This window comes from Pseudophryne corroboree, chromosome 4, assembly GCF_028390025.1.
Source record: "Pseudophryne corroboree isolate aPseCor3 chromosome 4, aPseCor3.hap2, whole genome shotgun sequence".
NCBI classification, from domain to species: Eukaryota; Metazoa; Chordata; class Amphibia; order Anura; family Myobatrachidae; genus Pseudophryne; species Pseudophryne corroboree.
The window spans coordinates 112962615-112989686 of record NC_086447.1 but is presented as its reverse complement, the minus strand read 5'-3'; the positions used below and the strand labels follow the sequence as shown (position 1 = coordinate 112989686).

General features: G+C 45.2%; 1 long non-coding RNA gene across 1 annotated transcript in view; it reads left to right on the top strand.

Moving 5' to 3' along the window:
- LOC134911151 (uncharacterized) overlaps positions 1–26444 on the top strand; it is a 39160-nt gene extending 12716 nt beyond the window's left edge. Inside the window, exons 2-3 of the long non-coding RNA XR_010176356.1 lie at positions 24957–25093; positions 26319–26444. This is a non-coding gene — a long non-coding RNA (uncharacterized LOC134911151). The remainder of the gene's footprint in view (positions 1–24956; positions 25094–26318) is intronic.
- Positions 26445–27072: the final 628 nt, after the last annotated feature.

The following is a 27072-nucleotide window of genomic DNA, read 5'->3' as shown; positions in this document are numbered from 1 at the left end:
TGAGTCAATCATTATACATGACAGACTGCACACTGGTATCACAAAGTGTTTTTTGGCGCAGAGTAAACTTTTTCTTTGTTTGTTTGCAAGGAGAAGAGTGTCATATGCAAAAACACAACACACAAACATAAGCAGAATTTAGGGAGAATAAAGAAGCATTTATTATACACATTTTCATATAAAAGTGTTTATTAAATATGAAATAAAATAAACCGTACCACTTTCCAAACACCAGTATGCTCCTGCTTGCTGTTTTCAATTTCTGCAGGGAGTTCTGTTCATACCTGCTATTCAGCATTCAGTTCAGTTGCATTCTTCTCTCTGCAAGAAGTCATAGGCGGATTTACGGGGGGGTGGATGATCAGGTGCTCGGGGTGATCGATCCCCATAGCACACAGTCCAGGCCCCGCCCACTTAGCTGTTCCCTCAGGTATCAGAGGTCAGGGGAGTTGTGGGTGCTGGCCGGGACCTAGCCACGCTGGCGACACTCAGTATGTAAGGCAGCTGAGGCATTCAGCTGTCAGCCCCAGCCCAGAGCAGGAGGAGGGGAGCATTGGATTCGTAGTTTATTGTTTTTAACTAATCAGCCTCTGAGCAGTAAAAGATACAGTAAATTACAAATCCCATGATGCATTGCTCCCTCCAAAGATGCCCACCACCAGCATGTCTATGGGCAGTAGTGAGGAGAGGTGATGGGCAGCAGGTAACTGGTTTGAGCAGCCTGGTAATCTTGGGCAGCTCGCTGGATCAGTGGCTGCCCATGTGTCCTTCCATCCACCTAGAGGTAATGGAAGACAATGTATGGCATATAATGTATTTGGGGGCACTGTGTGGCATATAATGTATTTGAGGCACTGTGTGGCATATAATGTATTTGGGGGCACTGTGTGGCATATAATGTGTTTGGTGGGACACTGTGTGGCATATAATGTGTTTGGTGGGACACTGTGTGGCATATAATGTGTTTGGTGGCATTTATTAACCAAAAATGGGAGAGGCAGAACTGCAAGTGGGAGGGGCAATAAGTAGAGAGGGGAGGAGTTGGTAGTAATTCTTAACCCCCCCAAAGTAAAGTCTAGATCTGCCACTGGAAGAAGTACACCCATTCCCCTGCAGTTTTCCTGGATACTTGTGTGCAGTTTACCTCTGATATTCCTGCAAGCAAGTTACCTATCTGCTATATGTAAAAGTTCAACTTAACTACTTTATGCTCATTTCAACTGGATATTATCATCTCAGCCCTATGTTGCTAGCACAGTAATCTTAGCATTACCAGTCTCAGCCCGGTTTCAGTGTAAAGCATTGCTAGTCCCATCCCAGTATCAGTGTAAAGCATTGCTAGTCCCATCCCGGTTTCAGTGTAAAGCATTGCTAGTCCCATCCCGGTATCAGTGTAAAGCATTGCTAGTCCCATCCCAGTATCAGTGTAAAGCATTGCTAGTCCCATCCCGGTTTCAGTGTAAAGCCTTGCTAGTCCAATCCCAGTATCAGTGTAAAGCATTGCTAGTCCCATCCCGGTTTCAGTGTAAAGCATTGCTAGTCCCATCCCGGTATCAGTGTAAAGCATTGCTAGTCCCATCCCAGTATCAGTGTAAAGCATTGCTAGTCCCATCCCGGTTTCAGTGTAAAGCCTTGCTAGTCCCATCCCAGTATCAGTGTAAAGCATTGCTAGTCCCATCCCGGTTTCAGTGTAAAGCCTTGCTAGTACCATCCCGGTTTCAGTGTAAAGCATTGCTAGTCCCATCCCGGTATCAGTGTAAAGCATTGCTAGTCCCAGCCCGGTTTCAGTGTAAAGCCTTGCTAGTCCCATCCCAGTATCAGTGTAAAGCATTGCTAGTCCCATCCCGGTATCAGTGTAAAGCATTGCTAGTCCCATCCCGGTATCAGTGTAAAGCATTGCTAGTCCCATCCCGGTTTCAGTGTAAAGCCTTGCTAGTCCCATCCCAGTATCAGTGTAAAGCATTGCTAGTCCCATCCCGGTATCAGTGTAAAGCATTGCTAGTCCCATCCCGGTTTCAGTGTAAAGCCTTGCTAGTCCCATCCCGGTTTCAGTGTAAAGCATTGCTAGTCCCATCCCGGTTTCAGTGTAAAGCCTTTGCTAGTACCATCCCGGTTTCAGTGTAAAGCATTGCTAGTCCCATCCCGGTTTCAGTGTAAAGCATTGCTAGTCCCATCCCGGTTTCAGTGTAAAGCCTTGCTAGTCCCATCCCAGTATCAGTGTAAAGCATTGCTAGTCCCATCCCGGTATCAGTGTAAAGCATTGCTAGTCCCATCCCGGTATCAGTGTAAAGCCTTGCTAGTCCCATCCCGGTATCAGTGTAAAGCATTGCTAGTCCCATCCCAGTATCAGTGTAAAGCATTGCTAGTCCCATCCCGGTTTCAGTGTAAAGCATTGCTAGTCCCATCCCGGTATCAGTGTAAAGCATTGCTAGTCCCATCCCAGTATCAGTGTAAAGCATTGCTAGTCCCATCCCGGTTTCAGTGTAAAGCCTTGCTAGTCCCATCCCAGTATCAGTGTAAAGCATTGCTAGTCCCATCCCGGTTTCAGTGTAAAGCCTTGCTAGTACCATCCCGGTTTCAGTGTAAAGCATTGCTAGTCCCATCCCGGTATCAGTGTAAAGCCTTGCTAGTCCCAGCCCGGTTTCAGTGTAAAGCCTTGCTAGTCCCATCCCAGTATCAGTGTAAAGCATTGCTAGTCCCATCCCGGTATCAGTGTAAAGCATTGCTAGTCCCATCCCGGTATCAGTGTAAATCATTGCTAGTCTCATCCCGGTTTCAGTGTAAAGCCTTGCTAGTCCCGTCCCAGTATCAGTGTAAAGCATTGCTAGTCCCATCCCGGTATCAGTGTAAAGCATTGCTAGTCCCATCCCGGTTTCAGTGTAAAGCCTTGCTAGTCCCATCCCGGTTTCAGTGTAAAGCCTTGCTAGTCCCATCCCAGTATCAGTGTAAAGCATTGCTAGTCCCATCCCGGTTTCAGTGTAAAGCCTTGCTAGTACCATCCCGGTTTCAGTGTAAAGCCTTGCTAGTACCATCCCGGTTTCAGTGTAAAGCATTGCTAGTCCCATCCCGGTTTCAGTGTAAAGCATTGCTAGTCCCATCCCGGTTTCAGTGTAAAGCCTTGCTAGTCCCATCCCCGTATCAGTGTAAAGCATTGCTAGTCCCATCCCGGAATCAGTGTAAAGCATTGCTAGTCCCATCCCGGTATCAGTGTAAAGCATTGCTAGTCCCATCCCGGTTTCAGTGTAAAGCCTTGCTAGTCCCATCCCAGTATCAGTGTAAAGCATTGCTAATCCCATCCCGGTTTCAGTGTAAAGCCTTGCTAGTACCATCCCGGTTTCAGTGTAAAGCATTGCTAGTCCCATCCCGGTATCAGTGTAAAGCATTGCTAGTCCCAGCCCGGTTTCAGTGTAAAGCCTTGCTAGTCCCATCCCAGTATCAGTGTAAAGCATTGCTAGTCCCATCCCGGTATCAGTGTAAAGCATTGCTAGTCCCATCCCGGTATCAGTGTAAAGCATTGCTAGTCCCATCCCGGTTTCAGTGTAAAGCCTTGCTAGTCCCATCCCAGTATCAGTGTAAAGCATTGCTAGTCCCATCCCGGTATCAGTGTAAAGCATTGCTAGTCCCATCCCGGTTTCAGTGTAAAGCCTTGCTAGTCCCATCCCGGTTTCAGTGTAAAGCATTGCTAGTCCCATCCCGGTTTCAGTGTAAAGCCTTTGCTAGTACCATCCCGGTTTCAGTGTAAAGCATTGCTAGTCCCATCCCGGTTTCAGTGTAAAGCATTGCTAGTCCCATCCCGGTATCAGTGTAAAGCCTTGCTAGTCCCATCCCAGTATCAGTGTAAAGCATTGCTAGTCCCATCCCGGTATCAGTGTAAAGCATTGCTAGTCCCATCCCGGTATCAGTGTAAAGCCTTGCTAGTCCCATCCCGGTATCAGTGTAAAGCATTGCTAGTCCCATCCCAGTATCAGTGTAAAGCATTGCTAGTCCCATCCCGGTTTCAGTGTAAAGCATTGCTAGTCCCATCCCGGTATCAGTGTAAAGCATTGCTAGTCCCATCCCAGTATCAGTGTAAAGCATTGCTAGTCCCATCCCGGTTTCAGTGTAAAGCCTTGCTAGTCCCATCCCAGTATCAGTGTAAAGCATTGCTAGTCCCATCCCGGTTTCAGTGTAAAGCCTTGCTAGTACCATCCCGGTTTCAGTGTAAAGCATTGCTAGTCCCATCCCGGTATCAGTGTAAAGCCTTGCTAGTCCCAGCCCGGTTTCAGTGTAAAGCCTTGCTAGTCCCATCCCAGTATCAGTGTAAAGCATTGCTAGTCCCATCCCGGTATCAGTGTAAAGCATTGCTAGTCCCATCCCGGTATCAGTGTAAATCATTGCTAGTCTCATCCCGGTTTCAGTGTAAAGCCTTGCTAGTCCCGTCCCAGTATCAGTGTAAAGCATTGCTAGTCCCATCCCGGTATCAGTGTAAAGCATTGCTAGTCCCATCCCGGTTTCAGTGTAAAGCCTTGCTAGTCCCATCCCGGTTTCAGTGTAAAGCCTTGCTAGTCCCATCCCAGTATCAGTGTAAAGCATTGCTAGTCCCATCCCGGTTTCAGTGTAAAGCCTTGCTAGTACCATCCCGGTTTCAGTGTAAAGCCTTGCTAGTACCATCCCGGTTTCAGTGTAAAGCATTGCTAGTCCCATCCCCGTATCAGTGTAAAGCATTGCTAGTCCCATCCCGGAATCAGTGTAAAGCATTGCTAGTCCCATCCCGGTATCAGTGTAAAGCATTGCTAGTCCCATCCCGGTTTCAGTGTAAAGCCTTGCTAGTCCCATCCCAGTATCAGTGTAAAGCATTGCTAGTCCCATCCCGGTATCAGTGTAAAGCATTGCTAGTCCCATCCCGGTTTCAGTGTAAAGCCTTGCTAGTCCCATCCCGGTTTCAGTGTAAAGCATTGCTAGTCCCATCCCGGTTTTAGTGTAAAGCATTGCTAGTCCCATCCCGGTTTCAGTATAAAGCATTGCTAGTCCCATCCCAGTATCAGTGTAAATTATTGCTAGTCCCATCCCGGTTTCAGTGAAAAGCATTGCTAGTCCCATCCCGGTTTCAGTGTAAAGCATTGCTAGTCCCATCCCGGTTTCAGTGTAAAGCATTGCTAGTCCCATCCCGGTATCAGTATAAAGCACTGCTAGTCCATCCCGGTTTCAGTGTAAAGCCTTGCTAGTCACATCCCGGTTTCAGTGTAAAGCCTTGCTAGTCCCATCCCGGTATCAGTGTACAGCATTGCTAGTCCCATCCCGGTATCAGTGTAAAGCATTGCTAGTCCCATCCCGGTTTCAGTGTAAAGCATTGCTAGTCCCATCCTGGTTTCAGTGTAAAGCATTGCTAGTCCCATCCCGGTATCAGTGTAAAGCATTGCTAGTCCCATCCCAATATCAGTGTAAAGCATTGCTAGTCCCATCCCGGTTTCAGTGTAAAGCCTTGCTAGTCCCATCCCGGTATCAGTGTAAAGCAATGCTAGTCCCATCCCGGTATCAGTGTAAAGCATTGCTAGTCCCATCCCGGTTTCAGTGTAAAGCCTTGCTAGTCCCATCCCGGTTTCAGTGTAAAGCAATGCTAGTCCCATCCCGGTATCAGTGTAAAGCATTGCTAGTCCCATCCTGGTATCAGTGTAAAGCATTGCTAGTCCCATCCCGGTATCAGTGTAAAGCATTGCTAGTCCCATCCTGGTTTCAGTGTAAAGCCTTGCTAGTCCCTTCCCGGTTTCAGTGTAAAGCATTGCTAGTCCCATTCCGGTTTCAGTGTAAAGCATTGCTAGTCCCATCCCGGTATCAGTGTAAAGCATTGCTAGTCCCATCCCGGTTTCAGTGTAAAGCCTTGCTAGTCCCATCCCGGTATCAGTGTAAAGCAATGCTAGTCCCATCCCGGTATCAGTGTAAGCATTGCTAGTCCCATCCCGGTTTCAGTGTAAAGCCTTGCTAGTCCCATCCCGGTTTCAGTGTAAAGCAATGCTAGTCCCATCCCGGTATCAGTGTAAAGCATTGCTAGTCCCATCCCGGTATCAGTGTAAAGCATTGCTAGTCCCATCCCGGTATCAGTGTTAAGCATTGCTAGTCCCATCCTGGTTTCAGTGTAAAGCCTTGCTAGTCCCTTCCCGGTTTCAGTGTAAAGCATTGCTAGTCCCATTCCGGTTTCAGTGTAAAGCATTGCTAGTCCCATCCCGGTATCAGTGTAAAGCATTGCTAGGCCCATCCCAGTTTCAGTGTAAAGCCTTGCTAGTCCCATCCCGGTTTCAGTGTAAAGCCTTGCTAGTCCCATCTTGGTTTCAGTGTAAAGCATTGCTAGTCCCATCCCGGTATCAGTGTAAAGCATTGCTAGTCCCATCCCGGTTTCAGTGTAAAGCATTGCTAATCCCATCCCGGTATCAGTGTAAAGCATTGCTAGTCCCATCCCGGTATCAGTGTAAAGCATTGCTAGTCCCATCCTGGTTTCAGTGTAAAGCATTGCTAGTCCCATCCCGGTATCAGTGTAAAGCATTGCTAGTCCCATCCCGGTTTCAGTGTAAAGCCTTGCTAGTCCCATCCCGGTTTCAGTGTAAAGCATTGCTAGTCCCATCCTGGTTTCAGTGTAAAGCATTGCTAGTCCCATCCCGGTATCAGTGTAAAGCATTGCTAGTCCCATCCCGGTTTCAGTGTAAAGCCTTGCTAGTCCCATTCCGGTTTCAGTGTAAAGCATTGCTAGTCCCATCCCGGTATCAGTGTAAAGCATTGCTAGTCCCATCCCGGTTTCAGTGTAAAGCATTGCTAGTTCCATCCCGGTTTCAGTGTAAAGCATTGCTAGTCCCATCCCGGTTTCAGTGTAAAGCATTGCTAGTCCCATCCTGATTTCAGTGTAAAGCCTTGCTAGTCCCATCCCGGTTTCAGTGTAAAGCCTTGCTAGTCCCATCCCGGTTTCAGTGTAAAGCATTGCTAGTCCCATCCCGGTTTCAGTGTAAAGCATTTCCGATGACAGCCCAGTTTCAGTTTAAAACATTGCCAGTCCCAGCCCAGTCATAGGCATTACCGGTCCCAGCCCGGTTTCAGAGTAAAGCATTAAAGGTCCTAGCCCGGTCCCAGTTCAGTTTCCTACATCACCGATCACAGTCCGGTCATTGGCATTATCGGTCCCACGGAAAAATTGTAAAAAGGAATAAGCCATAAGCATTACCTGTTACCTTAATGGTCCCAGCCTAGTTTCAGTGTAAAGCATTACTGGTCACAGCACAGGTCATAGGCATTACTGGTCCCAGCCCGGTATCAGTGTAAAGCATTACCAGTCCCAGCCCAGCCACAGGAATTACTGGTGCCAGATCGGTTTCAGTGTAAAATATTACTGGTCTCTGTCTGGCTACAGTCCAGTTTCCAACATCACAGATCCCAATCCGGCCTCCAGTATCACTGCTCCTAATCCAGTCTTCAATGTCACCAGTTGCAGCCTGGTCTTCTAACCTTCCTCTTCCTAGTCTCTTTCAGCCCTGTCTCTTCACCCCAGAGTCCTCTCCAGGGAGTAGCATCATCCGTGTACTCCGTGCAATAATACATATCAGCTTTCCTCAATACAGCCCAGTTGTCCCAGTTTCTGTGCCTACAAACAAATTCAGAGCCTGTAGCTGATTCCCTCCAAAATTTACCCCTTTTCACATTATATGACATGGTGAGAGGTGGAATTCAATGGTAGCCATATTGATAAGGAGAAAGTGATCTGTGAGAAATGCTTATCAGATGCATGCTTAAAATGTACATATACATAAAAATGCAGATGATGAGTTCCACGCATTGTCCACTCTGCAATGCCATGGTAAAAAAAAAAACAGTACCAATGGGTAGCCAGGTTGGAGGCCCCAGAAGAGTGACACCATTTTTCCGGTGCATGATTATATCACTGAGCATGATGGTGTTCCACTACACTACAGAAGTAAAAATTTCTGTAATGCAGGGTATGGGGGAACTGTAAATGGAAAACTGTCATTAAAAAAAGTATGAAACATTATTTGAGAGGTGGACCCAGGTGCAAAAATATGATTTGGACCCCAAACTAAAGAAAAACAAGGTGGCTCGTACCTGGATGCAATGTGTGACGCCTCCATATTACCAGTTATTTTACCAGTTATTTACCAGTTATCCATATCAGTATTTTACCCACATTACTTCTAAGTTCTTAGTATTGATAGCTAATGCCGAATGGCTCTTTCAGTGCTGTGGGTCCCCCGGTGCACTGCACCGATTACACCGCCGGTAGTTCCACCACAGATTTTATTATGAAAAACAAGATGTAGAATTCTGCTTTGTAGCTGTGTTGGTAAGATGCATTAATGTTGAAGTGTTTACTGGCACACTGCAGTAAAAAATAAAAAAGAGAATCAAACCTGGCAGCCTAAGAATATTATTTGTAAGAATATGCCTATGTTTTAATTAACTCTGGCTCCACAACATGGTTGCTATTATTGATTTGTCTTTCTTTGAGTCTGTTGTATTGTTCTTATATTTTTGGCTCTAGTGAGTTTCTGTGACTTTAGGAATAAAATAAAATGCAGTTAGTTAACTGCCAGGAATTCCACATTAAATATCCAAAACCTTAACTGAGTTTGAGGAGATATAAGCATCCAGTTTTTTTAAATGTAATTCTTACTGGATTGGGTTGTTAAGGGTGAAATATTTGATTTAAGGCAGTTAGCTGTCAATTTTAGCTATCCAATTGGGTCAAAGGGATAAGATTTATATGCCAAATATTGTAAATTGTGGTGATAAGGAATCTTTATTTTCAGTGGCTGGCCGCAAATGATAATAAATAGAGCCCTAGAAGTTGTTTCTTTTTTTTACAATTAAAGCACAAAAAAACCCACAAGCTTTTTCGCAGTTTCGCACAAGAATAAAATAAGAAAACACACTGTCCTGCACAGGAAAAAAAATAAGAAAACACACTGTCCCCTGCAAGAATAAAATAAAAACAAAACACACTGCCCCACTCAAGAATAAAATAAGAAAACACACTGTCCTGGTCAAGAATAAAATAAGAAAACACACTATCCCCAACAGGAAAATAATAAAAACACACTGTCCCCCACAGAAGAAGAATAAAAACACATAGTGCCTACAGGAAAAGGATAAAAACACACTACTCCCAACAAAAAAATAATAAAAACACACTGCCCCCAACATGAAAGGAATAAAAACACACTGTCCACTGTCCTTCACAGGAAAGGAATAAACATACCGTCCTCCACAGGCAAATAATAAAATCACACTGTTCCCAAGAGGAAAAAAAAACACACACAGTCCCCACAGGAAAAGAATACAGATACATTGTATCACACAGGAAAAAACAAAACACACTGTCACCCAAAGGAAAAGAATAAAAACACACTGTTACCCACAAGAAAAGTAGAAAAACACATGATCCCCTTCAGGAAAATAATAAAACCATGCTGTTCCCCACAAGATAAGAATAAAAACACACTGTCCCCCACAGGAAGAAAGAAAACACATGGGTTTACATGGAAAAAAATAAATAAATGTCCCAACCCACACCTGACACGTCTGTTGAGAAAGGTGACTGAGACGTGCTGCCAATCCCTCCATGCATTCACCTCCAGTCTTAATCAATAGAGGGTCCCTGCAATGACCGCACTGGCCCTCCAGCCGGCCCTGCTATTCTGTACCCCCCTGACGGCTGGCGCCTGTAGGCAATTGCTTCTATTACCTTTTGTTGTTATGCCACTGTTCTTATCTGCATGCCATGATTATTCTCTTGAAAATGTTCCATCATATTAATTGATACCCAGTTACCTAGACAAAAAAATAAATTTTATTTTTAAACGTAAAAATTGTCTCACTTTACAATATATTAAACAATTAATGGCTAAGCTGAATAGAGAATCCTTTTACCATGGAGAAGTAACAGAAATAAAATAAAACAATCTGATTTGTAACTCGCTATACATACTGCAATCTTAAAAATTACCAGAAGATGGCGATCTTCCCTAACATCCAAATTCTAAATCCATCATGAAACTCTGCAATGCACATTCTTGTCACTTCTTTGAATGTTTTCACTTTGCATAAAGCGTGACTCCCAGGGTAATCTTTTCCAGTTTCACAGTAATACATTTTACATTAAATGCCACTCTTTCCAGAGACTAGTTTCTAAACATCTACTTTGTTTAATAGGGTTGAAACACACATACAGATTAAGAATAAAACAGGTTTACACAATTACCTCTCTGAATATATTCAGATGTCTGCATTTTAGTAATTAAGGAGATATAAAGAGAGCAGGGCAGCCTCTAAACAGGAATATAAAGCAATTGTAGTCTGTGAAATGCGGACTGTTCTGCAATATCATGCCACTTATCTAGCTTATAACCTTGACTTTCCTGCAAATGGAAAGAAACTGCGTGTTCAGAATATGTCAATAATAATTGCTTCTCCGGAGTCATGGGAGGGAATTCTAACTCCCCCCTTAGAGATTAAGAATTTAGTGTACAATACATGGACAGATTACTGGATCTATAAGCTGCACATTAAGTTTCATTATTGAGTGATCAATATTGTAGGTTAATGATAATCAAATGGAATCCCAACTGTCAGTGTGCCATTCTATTGGAGCCCAAAGATTCAAAGCTGTATTGTGCTAGCACCCAATCTGTTATTATGCCAATATTTTTGGGGTCCCAAGTATCAGTTAGCCAGTGTCCACGTTTACAAGTCACTCCAGTGGCACATAGTGGGTAGAATTTTTAAATGAATTGCCCCCAAAGAGTCAGTGTGACATTCTTGCAATGTGGAGATTTCTGATGTACCAAGTGTGATAAACACTGGGAAAATAACAGATTGGTTATATTAGAGATGAGCGGGTTCGGTTTCTTTGAATCCGAACCCGCACGAACTTCACTTTTTTTTCCACGGGTCCGAGCGACTCGGATCTTCCCGCCTTGCTCGGTTAACCCGAGCGCGCCCGAACGTCATCATGACGCTGTCGGATTCTCGCGAGGCTCGGATTCTATCGCGAGACTCGGATTCTATATAAGGAGCCGCGCGTCGCCGCCATTTTCACTCGTGCATTGAGATTGATAGGGAGAGGACGTGTCTGGCGTCCTCTCCATTAGAATAGAGATAGATAGATTAGATAGAGAGAGATTGTGCAGAGTCGCAGACAGAGTTAGTTTACCACAGTCAGTGACCAGTGCAGTTGCTAGTTAACTTTTATTTAATATAATATATCCGTTCACTTCTCTCTGCTATATCCGTTCTCTGCCTGAAAAAAAAAACGATACACAGCACAGTCAGTCACACAGTGTGACTCAGTCTGTGTGCACTCAGCTCAGCCCAGTGTGCTGCACAGTCATCAATGTATAAATTAAAAGCTTATAATTAATTGTGGGGGAGACTGGGGAGCACTGCAGGTTGTTAGCAGGAGCCAGGAGTACAATTATATTAATTAACAGTGCACACTTTTGCTGCAGGAGTGGTGACCAGTGCCTGACCACCAGTATAGTATTGTTGTATACTACTAATATCTCTTTAAATATCAACCAGTCTATATTAGCAGCAGACACAGTACAGTGCGGTAGTTCACGGCTGTGGCTACCTCTGTGTCGGCACACGGCAGGCAGTCCGTCCGACCAGAATTGTATTATTTATTATTATATACCTACCACCTAACCGTGGTTTTTTTTTCATTCTTTATACCGTCATAGTGTCATCCTAATTGTTACGAGTATACTACTATCTCTTTATCAACCAGTGTACAGTGCGGTAGTTCACGGCTGTGGCTACCTCTGTGTCGGCACACGGCAGGCAGTCCGTCCGACCAGAATTGTATTATTTATTATTATATACCTACCACCTAACCGTGGTTTTTTTTTCATTCTTTATACCGTCATAGTGTCATCCTAATTGTTACGAGTATACTACTATCTCTTTATCAACCAGTGTACAGTGCGGTAGTTCACGGCTGTGGCTACCTCTGTGTCGGCACACGGCAGGCAGTCCGTCCGACCAGAATTGTATTATTTATTATTATATACCTACCACCTAACCGTGGTTTTTTTTTCATTCTTTATACCGTCATAGTGTCATCCTAATTGTTACGAGTATACTACTATCTCTTTATCAACCAGTGTACAGTGCGGTAGTTCACGGCTGTGGCTACCTCTGTGTCGGCACACGGCAGGCAGTCCGTCCGACCAGAATTGTATTATTTATTATTATATACCTACCACCTAACCGTGGTTTTTTTTTCATTCTTTATACCGTCATAGTGTCATCCTAATTGTTACGAGTATACTACTATCTCTTTATCAACCAGTGTACAGTGCGGTAGTTCACGGCTGTGGCTACCTCTGTGTCGGCACACGGCAGGCAGTCCGTCCGACCAGAATTGTATTATTTATTATTATATACCTACCACCTAACCGTGGTTTTTTTTTCATTCTTTATACCGTCATAGTGTCATCCTAATTGTTACGAGTATACTACTATCTCTTTATCAACCAGTGTACAGTGCGGTAGTTCACGGCTGTGGCTACCTCTGTGTCGGCACACGGCAGGCAGTCCGTCCGACCAGAATTGTATTATTTATTATTATATACCTACCACCTAACCGTGGTTTTTTTTTCATTCTTTATACCGTCATAGTGTCATCCTAATTGTTACGAGTATACTACTATCTCTTTATCAACCAGTGTACAGTGCGGTAGTTCACGGCTGTGGCTACCTCTGTGTCGGCACACGGCAGGCAGTCCGTCCGACCAGAATTGTATTATTTATTATTATATACCTACCACCTAACCGTGGTTTTTTTTTCATTCTTTATACCGTCATAGTGTCATCCTAATTGTTACGAGTATACTACTATCTCTTTATCAACCAGTGTACAGTGCGGTAGTTCACGGCTGTGGCTACCTCTGTGTCGGCACACGGCAGGCAGTCCGTCCGACCAGAATTGTATTATTTATTATTATATACCTACCACCTAACCGTGGTTTTTTTTTCATTCTTTATACCGTCATAGTGTCATCCTAATTGTTACGAGTATACTACTATCTCTTTATCAACCAGTGTACAGTGCGGTAGTTCACGGCTGTGGCTACCTCTGTGTCGGCAGTCGGCAGGCAGTCCGTCCATCCATAATTGTATTATTATTATAATATATACCACCTAACTGTGTTTTTTTTTGCATTCTTTATACCGTCGTCATAGTGTCATACTAGTTGTTACGAGTATACTACTATCTCTTTATCAACCAGTGTACAGTGCGGTAGTTCACGGCTGTGGCTACCTCTGTGTCGGCAGTCGGCAGGCAGTCCGTCCATCCATAATTGTATTATTATTATAATATATACCACCTAACCGTGGTTTTTTTTTCATTCTTTATACCGTCGTCATAGTGTCATACTAGTTGTTACGAGTATACTACTATCTCTTTATCAACCAGTGTACAGTGCGGTAGTTCACGGCTGTGGCTACCTCTGTGTCGGCAGTCGGCAGGCAGTCCGTCCATCCATAATTGTATTATTATTATAATATATACCACCTAACCGTGGTTTTTTTTTCATTCTTTATACCGTCGTCATAGTGTCATACTAGTTGTTACGAGTATACTACTATCTCTTTATCAACCAGTGTACAGTGCGGTAGTTCACGGCTGTGGCTACCTCTGTGTCGGCAGTCGGCAGGCAGTCCGTCCATCCATAATTGTATTATTATTATAATATATACCACCTAACCGTGGTTTTTTTATACCACCTAACCGTGGCAGTCCGTCCATAATTGTATACTAGTATCCAATCCATCCATCTCCATTGTTTACCTGAGGTGCCTTTTAGTTCTGCCTATAAAATATGGAGAACAAAAAAGTTGAGGTTCCAAAATTAGGGAAAGATCAAGATCCACTTCCACCTCGTGCTGAAGCTGCTGCCACTAGTCATGGCTGAGACGATGAAATGCCAGCAACGTCGTCTGCCAAGGCCGATGCCCAATGTCATAGTACAGAGCATGTCAAATCCAAAACACCAAATATCAGAAAAAAAAGGACTCCAAAACCTAAAATAAAATTGTCGGAGGAGAAGCGTAAACTTGCCAATATGCCATTTACCACACGGAGTGGCAAGGAACGGCTGAGGCCCTGGCCTATGTTCATGGCTAGTGGTTCAGCTTCACATGAGGATGGAAGCACTCAGCCTCTCGCTAGAAAACTGAAAAGACTCAAGCTGGCAAAAGCACCGCAAAGAACTGTGCGTTCTTTGAAATCCCAAATCCACAAGGAGAGTCCAATTGTGTCGTTTGCGATGCCTGACCTTCCCAACACTGGACGTGAAGAGCATGCGCCTTCCACTATTTGCATGCCCCCTGCAAGTGCTGGAAGGAGCACCCGCAGTCCAGTTCCTGATAGTCAGATTGAAGATGTCAGTGTTGAAGTACACCAGGATGAGGAGGATATGGGTGTTGCTGGCGCTGGGGAGGAAATTGACCAGGAGGATTCTGATGGTGAGGTGGTTTGTTTAAGTCAGGCACCCGGGGAGACACCTGTTGTCCGTGGGAGGAATATGGCCGTTGACATGCCAGGTGAAAATACCAAAAAAATCAGCTCTTCGGTGTGGAGGTATTTCACCAGAAATGCGGACAACAGGTGTCAAGCCGTGTGTTCCCTTTGTCAAGCTGTAATAAGTAGGGGTAAGGACGTTAACCACCTCGGAACATCCTCCCTTATACGTCACCTGCAGCGCATTCATAATAAGTCAGTGACAAGTTCAAAAACTTTGGGTGACAGCGGAAGCAGTCCACTGACCAGTAAATCCCTTCCTCTTGTAACCAAGCTCACGCAAACCACCCCACCAACTCCCTCAGTGTCAATTTCCTCCTTCCCCAGGAATGCCAATAGTCCTGCAGGCCATGTCACTGGCAAGTCTGACGAGTCCTTTCCTGCCTGGGATTCCTCCGATGCATCCTTGCGTGTAACGCCTACTGCTGCTGGCGCTGCTGTTGTTGCCGCTGGGAGTCGATGGTCATCCCAGAGGGGAAGTCGTAAGCCCACTTGTACTACTTCCAGTAAGCAATTGACTGTTCAACAGTCCTTTGCGAGGAAGATGAAATATCACAGCAGTCATCCTACTGCAAAGCGGATAACTGAGTCCTTGACAACTATGTTGGTGTTAGACGTGCGTCCGGTATCCGCCGTTAGTTCACAGGGAGCTAGACAATTTATTGAGGCAGTGTGCCCCCGTTACCAAATACCATCTAGGTTCCACTTCTCTAGGCAGGCGATACCGAGAATGTACACGGACGTCAGAAAAAGACTCACCAGTGTCCTAAAAAATGCAGTTGTACCCAATGTCCACTTAACCACGGACATGTGGACAAGTGGAGCAGGGCAGGGTCAGGACTATATGACTGTGACAGCCCACTGGGTAGATGTATGGACTCCCGCCGCAAGAACAGCAGCGGCGGCACCAGTAGCAGCATCTCGCAAACGTGCATTAAATATGGGCAAATTCCAGCACGTCCCATGTTTTGCACATACCTTGAATTTGGTGGTGCAGAATTTTTTAAAAAACGACAGGGGCGTGCAAGAGATGCTGTCGGTGGCCAGAAAAATTGCGGGACACTTTCGGCGTACAGGCACCACGTACAGAAGACTGGAGCACCACCAAAAACTACTGAACCTGCCCTGCCATCATCTGAAGCAAGAAGTGGTAACGAGGTGGAATTCAACCCTCTATATGCTTCAGAGGTTGGAGGAGCAGCAAAAGGCCATTCAAGCCTATACAATTAAGCACGATATAGGAGATGGAATGCACCTGTCTCAAGTGCAGTGGAGAATGATTTCAACGTTGTGCAAGGTTCTGATGCCCTTTGAACTTGCCACACGTGAAGTCAGTTCAGACACTGCCAGCCTGAGTCAGGTCATTCCCCTCATCAGGCTTTTGCAGAAGAAGCTGGAGGCATTGAAGAAGGAGCTAACACGGAGCGATTCCGCTAGGCATGTGGGACTTGTGGATGCAGCCCTTAATTCGCTTAACAAGGATTCACGGGTGGTCAATCTGTTGAAATCAGAGCACTACATTTTGGCCACCGTGCTCGATCCTAGATTTAAAGCCTACCTTGGATCTCTCTTTCCGGCAGACACAGGTCTGCTGGGGTTGAAAGACCTGCTGGTGACAAAATTGTCAAGTCAAGCGGAACGCGACCTGTCAACATCTCCTCCTTCACATTCTCCCGCAACTGGGGGTGCGAGGAAAAGGCTCAGAATTCCGAGCCCACCCGCTGGCGGTGATGCAGGGCAGTCTGGAGCGACTGCTGATGCTGACATCTGGTCCGGACTGAAGGACCTGACAACGATTACGGACATGTCGTCTACTGTCACTGCATATGATTCTCTCAACATTGATAGAATGGTGGAGGATTATATGAGTGACCGCATCCAAGTAGGCACGTCACACAGTCCGTACTTATACTGGCAGGAAAAAGAGGCAATTTGGAGGCCCTTGCACAAACTGGCTTTATTCTACCTAAGTTGCCCTCCCACAAGTGTGTACTCCGAAAGAGTGTTTAGTGCCGCCGCTCACCTTGTCAGCAATCGGCGTACGAGGTTACATCCAGAAAATGTGGAGAAGATGATGTTCATTAAAATGAATTATAATCAATTCCTCCGCGGAGACATTGACCAGCAGCAATTGCCTCCACAAAGTACACAGGGAGCTGAGATGGTGGATTCCAGTGGGGACGAATTGATAATCTGTGAGGAGGGGGATGTACACGGTGATATATCGGAGGGTGAAGATGAGGTGGACATCTTGCCTCTGTAGAGCCAGTTTGTGCAAGGAGAGATTAATTGCTTCTTTTTTGGGGGGGGTCCAAACCAACCCGTCATATCAGTCACAGTCGTGTGGCAGACCCTGTCACTGAAATGATGGGTTGGTTAAAGTGTGCATGTCCTGTTTTGTTTATACAACATAAGGGTGGGTGGGAGGGCCCAAGGATAATTCCATCTTGCACCTCTTTTTTCTTTTCTTTTTCTTTGCATCATGTGCTGATTGGGGAGGGTTTTTTGGAAGGGACATCCTGCGTGACACTGCAGTGCCACTCCTAGATGGGCCCGGTGTTTGTGTCGGCCACTAGGGTCGCTAATCTTACTCACACAGCTACCTCATTGCGCCTCTTTTTTTCTTTGCGTCATGTGCTGTTTGGGGAGGGTTTTTTGGAAGGGACATCCTGCGTGACACTGCAGTGCCACTCCTAGATGTGCCCGGTGTTTGTGTCGGCCACTAGGGTCGCTAATCTTACTCACACAGTCAGCTACCTCATTGCGCCTCTTTTTTTCTTTGCGTCATGTGCTGTTTGGGGAGGGTTTTTTGGAAGGGCCATCCTGCGTGACACTGCAGTGCCACTCCTAGATGGGCCCGGTGTTTGTGTCGGCCACTAGGGTCGCTTATCTTACTCACACAGCGACCTCGGTGCAAATTTTAGGACTAAAAATAATATTGTGAGGTGTGATGTGTTCAGAATAGGCTGAAAATGAGTGTAAATTATGTTTTTTGAGGTTAATAATACTTTGGGATCAAAATTACCCCCAAATTCTATGATTTAAGCTGTTTTTTAGGGTTTTTTTAAAAAAACACCCGAATCCAAAACACACCCGAATCCGACAAAAAAAATTCGGTGAGGTTTTGCCAAAACGCGGTCGAACCCAAAACACGGCCGCGGAACCGAACCCAAAACCAAAACACAAAACCCGAAAAATTTCCGGCGCTCATCTCTAGGTTATATGTGAGTCCTACAGTTCTGTCAGGATGTGACTTACAACTTGCTTAAAGGTTCAGTTGATCAGCAGGAGGAGAAGAGGTGCTGCAATTTACCAATTAAAACTGGAAGGGACAAGAAAACAAAGAAGCATGTAACAGAGAGGTGCAGCAACTGGCAGTGGTGGCTGAATAAGTTTCCACATGAGCCATGCCTAGCTCATTCTGTACATAGGCTAGTCATTTTCTACAGAAGGCGTTCACGAGTTATGATGATAAGGCCTATTTAAAAAGATTTGGAGAATAGCTAAGTTAAAAGGCTGCTCTAAAGAACAGTTGACACCCTTGATTTTTAGGGAGTTGATGCTTGGGACTATGACAAAATGAGAATAGAAATTGTAACTCATTTGGGAGTAAACATATCCAACCAAGCAGCGTGCATTTACTGTATGTACCACTATATGTGCCATGTGAACAAACCTGTCCACTCTACTCCCATATGTACAACCTCATCCAACTCAATGACCTGAGACTGTGGAAAGGGTCATCCTGGACTGATGTCTGAGAAACAGGATACCAGGGTCAGACAGTGGCCGGGGAGTTGAATAATTCCCTGGTGAGCCCGTCTGCTTTAAGACCCCTTCCCTTCCTGTGAGGGGCAGGTGCGCGGGGGGGGGGGGGGGGGGGGGTTGGGGGCGCCGGGGCAGGGAGGGTTGCTAGTGTTGTATTGTGGTCACTGTGTTGTCTGTATTATATGGAGGTCACTGATTTGTTCTCTATTATATGGCAGTCACTGCATTGTCTCTGTATTATATGGTGGTCACTGCATTGCTCTCTGTATTATATGGCAGTCACTGTGATGTTCTCTGTATTATATGGTGGTCACTGCATTGCTCTCTGTATTGTATGGCAGTCACTGTGATGTTCTCTGTATTATATGGCATTCACTGCGTTGTCTCTGTAGTATATGGTGATCAGTGTGTTGCTCTCTGCATTATATGGCGGTCACTGCAATGTTCTCTATATAATATGGCAGGCATTGCTATGATATTTTCCACACCTCTTCAGTCAGCTGACTTCACCTCTTCAGCTTTATGCCGCCTCCCTACCATTGCATTCCCCCTGTGGGTCCTTTATGCCCCAGTCTGACACTGCAGGATACGGGCACCCTAAAACAGCTGAACAACTATGTAGATGGTGGAGACCTACTGTATATGACAAAGAACCTATGAGTATGCCACATTGTTCCCTGTTCCTGCAGCAGCAGTTTCCATTATCTTCTGGTAAGGCTGTTCTGAGGGAAAATGTCACTCAGAGATTGAATAGCACAAGTGCACCTCCTGCTCAACAGGATGGTACTCGCCAGGGGTGCCGGCCAAGGAGGGATGCCCCCCATAGCCAGGTGCTGGAATCACATAATGTTTCTATCTAGGGCTGTAATTAGTGCCCACTTTATGCATACTAGTACTGGGGTGCCTGGCTCCTTCTCTGCCAGGCACACCACCACTAATATACAGTACAGTGGGCAGGAAAGATCATGGGCTAGAACTGTATAACTGTAAGTTAGAGCTGGAAATGCTATTGTGTGCTTTTTCTTATTTGGATCCACTTAATAGCTGCTGAAGTACAAAGTGCCACCATCTAGCCATTAAGCAAACCAGACTCCCACCTACGAGCCAGTGAGCACTCAGGGGGAGGGGAAAAAGATCACCCAATCCCAATTCCTGTTGTTTCTGTTATATGTTTTACTAATCATAGTGGGAAGGCTTCCCACATCACTATGTGACCTGGGGCTCTTGGGGACTTTATTCACCGCAGCCTGTTTGAATCACTGTACTGGTTACCAAGTCATGGCTGAATGAGCACGAGTATAGTGCTGCCGAGCATTTCACACAAAAGATGGGCCCAGGAGCTAAATCATATTTGCAGTGGTCCTGGCACTTTCTCACTTCTTTGTACTGTATGTACTTTATAAATCCGGTACTGTACTGTATGCAGGGTAGGACTGGCCCACAGTAGAAACCCCACGGTGGGCCCCACTACTCGGTGCCCCACCTCCTCTTCTAGGGATCTGGTCCCACATTGTGCAAATGAATTATACATTATACATATGTTACATCACACTGGACAGGACTATGGTGGTCATTCCGACTTGTTCGCTCGCTAGCAGTTTTTAGCAGCCGTGCAAACGCTATGCCGCCTCCCACTGGGAGTGTATTTTAGCTTAGCAGAAGTGCGAACGAAAGGATCGCAGAGCGGCTTTTGTGCAGTTTTAGAGTAGATCAATACCTACTCAGCGCTTGCGATGACTGCAGACTATTCAGTTCCTGTTTTGACGTCACAAACACGCCCTGCGTTCAGCCAGCCACGCCTGCGTTTTTCCTGGCACGCCTGCGTTTTTTCGAACACTCCCTGAAAACGGTCAGTTGACACCCAGAAACGCCCACTTCATGTCAATCACTCTGCGGCCAGCAGTGCGACTGAAAAGCTTCACTAGACCCTGTGTGAAACTACATCGGTTGCTGTATTAGTACATCGCGCGTGTGCATTGCGCCGCATACGCATGCGCAGAAGTGCCATTTTTTTGCCTCATCGCAGCACAGCGAACGAATGCAGCTAGCGATTAACTCGGAATGACCCCCTATGGTATATTTTCTACAATGCATTGCTGTTATTAATCTGGTAAATTCTCCTGCATTCACTAGCAGTATTTACTATATATATTTATGAAGGGGCCCAACCCATGCACTCTCTAATGGTTAGGCAAACCAATGTGGTGGATGGCCACACCCCCTCTGGAGACAGACCACACCCCTAAACATGGACCCCTACCACTGCATTCCCCCGGTGGGCCTTTTATGCCCCAGTCCGACACTGACTGCATAACTGAATACTAGCGATCAAGCTGCACAAGGTGCCAGGTCCATCAAAGGTTCTTTATCTTCAGTTATAACATTTTAAGAAGAGCTCTAGGCAAAAATGCTACAGGCAGATTTCCATTATCCATGATATATCCAAGTGTTTTGCGAGTTCCTAAACACAAATATCCTTCAATCTGAACACGAAATAGGTTGCAGTAATCCTACAGAGTACACTAAACATCTCCTAAGCTGGTTATTTGTAATGAATAATTCCAAAATACCTAATATACAGTACCCATGTAACACAATATCACATTAATAATGCAGAATGTTTCTGCTACTTAAACTTGAAAACAGTTTTTTTGCAGCCAAAAAAAATAAAATAAAGTAAATAAATTATTCAAAGCAGTAGATAAAATTAGAAGACTTTGAAGAAAGCAGAACATAGCTGTGAACAGGACAGTTAGCATAAACAATTACCAGTGGGGGTTCGGGGAGTTACTGATGTTACTGTTTGGAGAATGCTGCGGGGGAGAGAGGAGTTACTGATATTACTGGAAGGAGAATGCGCTGCTGTGAGCTACTGAGCTAGACAGTGTCGGACTGGGACATGAAGGGCCCACCAGGGGAATGCAGTTATAGGGGTCCATACTTAGGGGTGTGGCCAGCCTACAAATGGGGTGTGGCCAGCCTCCACAGAGGCTTGAAATACACAATAGTTTAGTGCAGTGTAATGCAACATATCTACCATGTATAATACAAGTGCACAGTCTGGAACCTGATCCCTAGAGGAAGGAGTGGGCCCTCAGGCAGTGGGGCCCACTGGTGGTTTCCCTGGTACCCCTGTGGGCCAGTCCAACCCTGGAGCTAGAGGCAGAATGAGAATAACGAGTGGGCTTTCCCTACCACAGTGAACAAGTCAGTGCATGGTGCTGTAGCCCATTTTGGGTAAATAAAAAAAGTGCCCACTTCCCAAAGGCTACTAGCTATGGCAAGTGCTGGGGCCATGGGTTTAGCCCAGGATTACCGACTTTCTGGCGATAAAAAGTGGTAGGTATAGAGATGGCGCTACCTATTTAGCTGATAAGAAGTATGAGAACGATGGATGTAAAAAACAACATTTATTTACACTTCATATCGATCATAAAACTTGATAAAAAAAATGATAAAAAAATTCACCATACATATAGCGATGTATGGACTGTTAAAAAACATATAGTAAGGAATAAGTCCTACCGAATGATGAGTAGTGGAGCAGCAGGTGGTAAATGGTGTAGGGAAGTCCGGACTTTTCCCTGCAGAATGCTCCCAGATCTTAAGTCCACATCAGCTAAATAGGTGGCGCTATCTCTATACCTACCACTTTTTATCGCTAGATTCCTTTAGGGGTAGGGTACCCCCTTTTTGGCATAGAGAGGCAGCTTATACCTATTTGAAGCACCCAGAGGTTTTTGTCACCCTCCAGATTCTGCTATTACTGACTTTCTGGGTGCCCATGCTGGAGGGGGCAGCCGAGTCGGCATTACAAGGGGCATGGCCTTATCACGGGCGGGCAGTACGGGTGTGTGGATGCATGATTGCGTCATTGTGGACCCGCCCCCGGCTATTCATTACCCTGATTACCAACACTGAATAGCAGGGGCGGGACTACAATGACGCCATTCAGCATGAATCGCATCATCGGCCAACTCAGACTGTCCAACGTGGAGGGCAGAGAGGTGGATTCGGCAGACCGGGAGCACCTCCAATATGTAGGACTTTTCCTTTTTGTTGAGCATTTGCTACAGTATACAGAGATTTTGGACTTAGGGCCAAATGTATTAAGCTTTGAAAAGTGATAAAGTGGAGAGTGATAAATGACCAGCCAATCAGATTCCTAGCTGCCATGTTACAGGATGTGTTTCTGAAAATGACAGGAGCTGATTTGTTGGTACTTCATCACTCTTTATAAATCTCCACTTTATCACTTTTTAAGGCAATACATTTGGAGCTAAGGGGGAGATGTACTAATCAGTGATAAAAGTGGAGAACTGAGCCAGTGGAGAGGCTGCCCATGGCAACCAATCAGCTGCTCTGTATACCTTTATAGTAAGCAAATTATAAATGTTACATCAGTGCTGATTGGTTGCCATGGGCAACATCTCCACTGGCTCACTTCTCCACTTTTATCACTGCTTAGTACATCTGTGGCACCCCTGAAAGTGGATTGTGGCACCACAAGTGCCAGCATGCCCCTGTGTGATCTAGATGCATGCAGCATACAGCTGTGGCACTACAGACCCCAGCCTGTCCTTTTATATTGAGGCAGACATGCAGGCCGCAGCTAAATAGCTGAACAGAGGGTTAATGCAGCCCACATCTGAAACAATGTATCCAGGTAGCCTGTGGTCTACTACCTGATTGGCTGTCTGCAGAGAGAATGGAACCTTTCCCTAGACAGGACAGGGGGGGGAGAGAAGCTCCTGCTTGGTAGGAAAAAGTGTGCTAAAGTGTGTGCAAGTGGTACACTGTGAGGAGAAAAGTGCAACTGGGACTAAGAGGTGAGCAGCCATATATACTAGCCCCCACAGCTACCAGAGAGGAATCCCAGGGGAAAGAGCAGCCCTGCGTTTAAGAGTGAGACAGCAGCAGCAGCAGCAGGAGAAAACGTCACTGTGAAACAGCTAATAGAGTTCAGCAGCACAGGCTAATACAGGTTGAGTATCCCATATCCAAATATTCCGAAATACGGAATATTCCGAAATACGGACTTTTTTGAGTGAGAGTGAGATAGTGAAACCTTTGTTTTTTGATGGCTCAATGTACACAAACTTTGTTTAATACACAAAGTTATTAAAAATATTGTATTAAATGACCTTCAGGCTGTGTGTATAAGGTGTATATGAAACATAAATGAATTGTGTGAATGTAGACACACTTTGTTTAATGGACAAAGTTATAAAAAATATTGGCTACAATTACCTTCAGGCTGTGTGTATAAGGTGTATATGAAACATAAATGCATTCTGTGCTTAGATTTAGGTCCCATCACCATGATATCTCATTATGGTATGCAATTATTCCAAAATACGGAAAAATCCCATATCCAAAATACCTCTGGTCCCAAGCATTTTGGATAAGGGAGACTCAACCTGTATAAGAAATGAAGCCCTGCAGGGAAGAGGGTTCATGGCAGCCAAGGGAGGTCCCATTTTGGAAAGCAGTTATCTCCAATATCAGACCCTCCAACATGACCCGCCCCACTAGGTACAAAATGCTCTGTTCCTGGACTTCCCTCTTCATTTATGATTTCCATCACCTGTGTTGAACTAGTTAAATGATAAGAAAGCTGTTTCTTCACAGGTGATGGCAATAATAAATTAAGAGGGAAGTCCAGAAACAGAGCATTTTGTACCTAGTGGATGGGGTCATGTTGGAGGGTATTGAATATGTGTTGCAGCATCTGTGAACTCAGCAGCCTTATAGCACACATAGCCTACAGTTAAAACACAGTCTTGCAACAGCCAATCTGCATGCCAGCAGAGAAGTCTGCCTTAAAGACATTATTGCACTTAAAGACACAGTTGCAGTGAAAGTCACAAGCTCATGAAGAAGGAAACAGCCCCGTGGCTCACAGCATAGCGGAGGCCCAGGCAACTGCTCAGGTGTCTGAAGAGAGTAGCCCTGTGGACCGCAGTGCAGCAGAGGTCCGGGCAACTGCTCAAGTGCCCGCGAAGTGTGACAGATCGAGACTGGGCGTAAATGGAAGACCGCATTCTTCAGCCATGAGTAACCGATATGCCCCGTACCTTGGTCCATTTAAGGGAACGCATCTTTGTCCATAGTGAGAGACAATATACATTGTGCATTTATACACCCACATTTACGTTGCTATCCAAGGGTCCATTGTACAGCGAGTTACTTCATGCTATTCTGTCACTTCTCCTTATTTGCATATTCCCAGAAAAGGAACATTCTTGCTATTTCTCCTTTGCCATTGCGGAGTGACATTACCTAACTTTAATTGCTCATGTAGTGACACTTTACCAAAAATCCTGTGCACAGGTAGAGGAGGAACACTTTTCAGGGGGCTAGTTTCATAACGGGTCCCAACACATATCCAGGTATATGGTTTGATCTATTGAATGTTATAATATCGCTGATGCATATTATTGAAGTGTTTTGATGTACTTATGATATTGAATGTGTTATGGTCCATTATTGTTGCAAATGCTAATGTACTGAAAAGCGCACTGTCATGTGGTGCGTATGTTTAGGAAAACCGTGATACAGTCTGTGCATGCTATTTAGCCATTGATTTTGCGATAGTGAATATCAGACTTGTATATTGCCTTTGTAGTGTGTTGCTTAACTTCTGCCGACCCTCCAATAAAAACTCATTCCTTTTGAAACGAGACCTGACTCAGCGTGTCTTCAAGTGTTCCCACAATTCTCACCTCTCTGCACTGGAGTGAAGTGACCGAAGCGGATCTCAAGGTAAACATCCCTAACACATTAAATGCCGCCGTGTGGGGGTACTTCACATCTCCCCCTTAATGAGTATCATACTTTGGGGATCACCAGGGCCTTCTTTTTGTATGGGATCAATGGGCTCTTGCCCAAGGGCCCCAAGAGTATAAGGGCCCTAGCCTGATAACTGAGGGTCCCCTCTTTCCAGGGGTACCAGATTTTTTTAAATCGGCCCTGGGGAACCGGAGATATCCGACTTGAAAGCAGTGGACCCCATCCAAGCCTGTTAATTGCTCCTCCCAGCCAGATATCTTGAGTTCTGTCTGATTTAGAGTTTTTCTGAGGGTATACTCCAAAAGCTGTGACTCTCCCCTTTCAGTGGTCACTGGCAGCTTGTCTCTACTATGCCCAGAACTAGAGATATCAGCCTTCAAGCAGCTGGTCCCTGCTCCAGCTCCACATGCCTAATATGCAGTTTTAGATGTTCATTGGTGAATTGCTTTGGCTCCTGAACTCTGATCCCCTAGTCCCCAGAACCTTCTGAAAGGTGGGACTCTCTAGTTTTTTTTATCAATTTCAAAGCTAAGCAATATATCTTCAGGAACTTGAGATGTTTGCAGTCAAGCAAGCTGCCCTCCCACTAGAAAATGATAACTATTAAGCCCACTCCACTATCCACCCCTCCCCTACGTATTAAACACCCCCTTACCACCCTGGAAGTCATGTACCAGGGCTTCTTCATTCAGCCCAATGCCCTTTCTACAGTTTAGTCCCATCTGTGCAGTAAAGAAGCAATTAACAGAAATTACTGCTCCAGGTTCTACATGCTGAGCGGAAGATAGAACACCCCCTACTGCCCACGAAAAGTTAAAGCTGACGCTGATACCACCCCCCACCCCTACCGCTGGAGGATGCATTGCTGTACCCAGGGGCCTACACTGTTGTTAAGACGGCCCTGGGGATCACTGCACTGGAGGTGGTGGCAAGTTCCACAGGTTTTGGACAGTGTTTAATACCATATAATTGTTTCATCTTTGATGGTTAGTTTTGAATTATGCAGCTTTAAGTGTTTGCATAATCAGTAGTAATGCACTAGAAATAGCCAACAATGGTAAAATATTAGCAAAAGCATAACAGTAATTATTCTTACTATTTGTATTATTATTATTATTATTATTATTATTATTATTAACTGGCAGGTAGAAATTAATGTAGCGTAACAATTATTTTATGGCTTCTTTTATCATCACAGGTTGTAGAGAGGAAGAGAATGAATTGAACGGATACAGATGTCTGAAGGAATTATAGTCGGGCACATACTGTACTGTACTACAGCGTTGTCAATATAAACTCTCCATGGCCGATGCACTCACACTCCATGCACACCCACTTATCTAAATAAATAAATACACGGACCACTGTAATTGCAGTGAAATGGGGTCAGATTTTTATTGAAAGGGTGCAAACTAACTATTTAAGATTAAGCTACAGTAACTAAAGTATGGTGGCAGGATAAGAACGGCCTAGCGTAAGCAAACCTTAACATTAACTGTAAGAACCAGGGCCAACTGCCCGACAGGCAAGGAAGAGTCAACTGCCACCTACCTTGCCCATCTGACTCGCAAAGGCAGGGCCAACTGCCCAAGCCTTGCGAGGACAACAACACAAACCGATGAGGCCGTCTGCCCACATCAGCATCGACTTGAGGCAGCAGTTCATCCATGTAGAAGGAGAAAGGAGGGCCCACCTGGTCCAGTGATGCCCTCCGGTCCGCCACTGATTGTCCATGCCCAGACTGCTCCCTGACTGAACTGCCCCCCAGAGAAAAAATGATCTATTCTATCGAATTACACATAAGCCGTTCTGAGACCGGCCAACACGAAGGTTTAACCTAAAAAACCTGCGCCGCCACCATACTCTAACACCTTACTCTAACCTCCAAGCCTAAACCAACCGAATACCCTGAAAAATATTGTCCACAAACCTATACATAACCTCATCTGAGA